Source organism: Neoarius graeffei, chromosome 7 (assembly GCF_027579695.1).
Source record: "Neoarius graeffei isolate fNeoGra1 chromosome 7, fNeoGra1.pri, whole genome shotgun sequence".
Taxonomy (NCBI): domain Eukaryota; kingdom Metazoa; phylum Chordata; class Actinopteri; order Siluriformes; family Ariidae; genus Neoarius; species Neoarius graeffei.
The window spans coordinates 94,327,288-94,331,605 of record NC_083575.1 but is presented as its reverse complement, the minus strand read 5'-3'; positions in this window follow the sequence as shown (position 1 = coordinate 94,331,605).

Here is a 4,318-nt window from a genome sequence, read left to right as displayed (position 1 = left end):
TTGTAATTTATTTTAATTCATTTTATTTTAACGTGTTAATTTATTTTAATCCGAACATGTTTTCTTTTTTCCCCTCCTACTTCTTTGGATTGAGTTTGAATAAAAGCTGCATTACAAAATAACTGCACTTGTAAATTATACATTCGGTGTCGGAAGTAGCCCGAAGAGCAACGAGACAACAGAGTACAAAACAAAAATATGGCAGAACAACAACAACAAAACAAAACCAAATTCAAAGTATGTATTTTGTTTGGAATCCAGAGAATCATTCTGATTATTCCTCCCGTATTTTCCTCCCTTCTTTTCTTTACCCATTATTACACCAACAATAAACAAAAACAAACTCAGTTTCTTTCTTTCTTTCCTTTTTTTTAAAGAAATTATACTAAATCTAATCCTCACTTCGCTTGATTTATAAACGAAATTTCCTCCGGATCTAAACCTAAATCCTGATCCCACGCCGAACCCGAACATCACGCTCAAACCTCCCATGACCTCACGCCTTCAATTTAATCCTCACCTCAGACGAACATTAAACTTTAACCAAACCCAAATTTAATACAATTCAAAATAATCTGATTAATGAATATTCAAATGAACAAATACATGTATTTAAATAAATAAATAAACAATAAATTTCACAAATATAAAAATAAATTAATTAGACAAATAAATCATGAGGACATTTTCATTAGAACTCTCATGTACATTTATCAGGACGAGTAGAGAACCCATCATGGTTCTGTGTAGAACTCTGCAGCAGTGTGTTCCTCTAACAGAAAGAACCTTCAGAACCCTGAACACACCGGGTACCCAGAGAGCTGCCGTAACCACGGTAACCACAGATTCGGTTTTCCTTCACTCAGTGTTTTATTTTATGATGTTGCTGCTGTTGACGTCGTATCGTGTGTCATTTATAAATGAATCTGATGATGGATCATCGGGGTGTTTGGACACAAAACACAACCTTCATCCACAGGACCAGTTCAAGTTTCTACAACCCTTCGAATTCAGTGCTTTTCTTTATTTTCATTCATTAAAAGATGCTTTGTGCTAGAGCCCTGCACTCCCGCGGTAGTCCCGCGGGACCCGTCGCAAAGCAGTGCGGCACGGGACAAATTTTGAAAGCTCATTGCGGGTGCGGGCGGGACCGGAAGTCCACATATGCGGCGCGGGCGGGAGCGGGAGTGCACATATGCAGCGCGGGTGGGAGCGGTGATAAGCTGCAGTCCCGCTAACTAACAACGTGCTTGAAATAAAATTTATAAATTATTAATTTATGTCTGTCGTATATAATTAGTGCTGGATATTTTATTTGGCATTAATAAAAACATTTTAAGATATCTAAATTTGCAGAGAAAGTCAGATTGCTGGATTGAGTGAGAAATAGCATCTTAAACTTGCCATTGATCATTTTAATGACTCGCAGTTCACACCCAGCTAGCCAGAGAACCATGAGTGAATTGATTTACTTGTTGCATTAGTCTACAACTTTAATCAGAGAGACAGGTTACACAGTGACGGTAGGCTTGACTCAATGCTATCCCAGAAATCCTTCCTGTAATATGCAAATTTTGCTGTCCAATCAGAGGCGGCCAAATTTGCATATTACAGGAAGGATTTCTGGGATAGCATTGAGTCAAGCCTACCGTCACTGTGTAACCTGTCTCTCTGATTAAAGTTGTAGACTAACGCAAGCAGGAAATCAATTCACTTCTCTTACTAGCTTTGCTTTGCAATAAAAAAAAAAAAAAAAAACATTGGTATAAAGCAAGCCCGTTCACTTTTTTATGCTGATCAGAGAATTACAATGGTTTCTCATGTGATAGAAATGTGTGATTTGCGATTAAATATTTTAATCGTTTGACAGCACTAATTATTATTATTAGAGACACTACATGCTGAATTCAGAAATAAGGTCAACAATAACAAACGTGAGCTGGAGATATTTATGCTCAAATCCACTCAAAGTAGGGGGCGGGGCACCATCACGCTGTGTCAAGACAAGAACTTTCCTGAGAAATAACGCGAACGTCTGCATCATGCGGGATTTACGGGCGGGAGCGGGACAAAATATGGCAGGCGCGGGCGGGAGCGGGACTGAAAATCATAATTTTTTTGTGGGCGCGGGTGGGAGCGGGACTGAAAATCATAATTCTTTGCAGGCGCGGGCGGGAGTGGGACTGCACAATGCGGGCGCGGGCGGGAGCGGGACTGAAAAATCCAACCCGCGCAGACCTCTACTTTGTGCCGTAAAGTAATGATGGATGTCGTTTCCTGCAGCCGTGGTGTTGAATCGGGCTATTTTATTATTTATTATTTACTGTTTGATGATTTCAAATGCATTAAGAAGCAAGAAACTCGTCCACTAATGACCTTTTGACGAGGCACCTGTGAAGTGAAAAGCGTTCCAGGTGACTCCCTCATGAAGCTGGTTAAGAGAAAGCCGATAGTGTGTGAAGCGTCATCAAGGGAAACGCTGGATACGCTGAAGAACCTAAAATATCAAACTTCGTGATTTAACACAGTTTTGATGCCTTCAGTGTTCTACAGTGGAGAGAATCGTCACAATACAGAAGCACTGATGAAGTAGAGTGGGGCGTACAAACTTTTAACTGGTACTGTAGATGGTGTGCTACTATCTATGGTTGATGAGATCCAGAGCTTATAATGCATCCCCAGTGGATACGGCGCTTTCACTGTATTTAAAATTTGTACCACGTACTTACATATGCTATTCGAGCAAAAAAGGTTCTTCAAGGGTTCTTTGTTCAGTGAAGGGTTCTGATCTTCCAGGTGAAGGTGTGTACTGAAAGGGTATCAGGTTCAGAATCAGATTTAAGTGTGTATGCAGGTATTGAATGGAATTGTAGAAAGAGAAGAAGAAGAAGAGGATGATGATGACCTTGTGTCACATGCACTCCATTCCAGCACAGTGAAATTCTTTTCTGCTCGCATCTCCCAGCTCGTTAGGAAGCTGTGGTCGGAGCCCATGGTCAGCCTGGAGCAGAAAGGGTAAAGGGCTTCGCTCAAGGGGCCAACAGTGGCAGCGTGAACGAACCCCTGACCTTCTGATCAGTAATCCAGAGATTGAAGCATTGAGCCTCCGCTGTCCTACATTCGTACCCGAAATTCGTACAAATAACATGAAAGTTGTGGATGTGGAACAATTAAAGGTCCTTACGCTCCAATTATGTCACTTTAACGAGTCTTAGAGGTGCACCATGCCGACGCCCCCAAGAGGAATATACAGGAGTACAGATGTGTGTGTTGTGAAAGGTACAAGTTATTTTACTTTTTTTTTTTTGTTTAACATTCCCTCAGAGTGAAAAACGCCAAACTCCTGTGCATTTCTTTTCATTTCATTTCATTGGTGTTAATTAATTACTTGTTTTCTCCAGACAAGATCAAAACCAGATCTCGGAAAGACACCACGGGTCAGAGGGTCACGACGCTCCGCTACAGTGCGTGATGAGTGTATTCCGACGGAACACGCTGCTTTGGGCTTTTTTTGGAGAGAATTAATAGCAGACTGATCAGATTTTTATGCTCCGTCTGCACCGAGTCAAATCTACCAGCTGATTCCAATTAAAAACAAAAGATGCTGTTAAAATATTCATGTACAAGGTCAGGACAGCTGGATTCATTTCATTTCGCACCCTACACACACATAATTCATGACTAATCGAAGGTTAAACTATTTTTTTTTCTATTCTCAGTAATAACATGTCATCTGCCAGTTCTGACCAAAAAAAAAAAAAATCTAACCGTTAATTAATTCGACAACCAACAACAAACATTTTTTTACGCTTGAAGAAGTGAAAAAAGTAAAAGACGACTCACTTATTTAGCATAACACACCTGTGGATAATGGATGATGAATTAAAAGTAAAAATGAATACGATGTTCGCAGCTTGCGATCCGATCTCTGCAAATACTTTGACAAGCGCGAACCCCGAGACGACAATTAAAGGGAAAAAAAAAAATATATATATATATATATATATATATATATATTTTTTTTTTTTTTTTTTTTTTTTTAAACAGGAAAACACACACGATATCTAAATACTACGGATGTATATCAGTCTCATTTGAGCGAATTCGACGAGCGATAAACACAACCAATGTTTATGGAACGTTTAGTCTAATTGCCGGTTTGCAGAATGAATTGAAAAGAAAGAATGAATATGAAATAACGACGGTGTAAATTCAAGGGTTGGAAGATGAAAGAAAGGAAAGTAAACAAAAACAATGGCAGCAATTACAAGCAATTACATTTTAAGTCGAAGAAGAAGAGAAAAAAACAGCTTTGAAT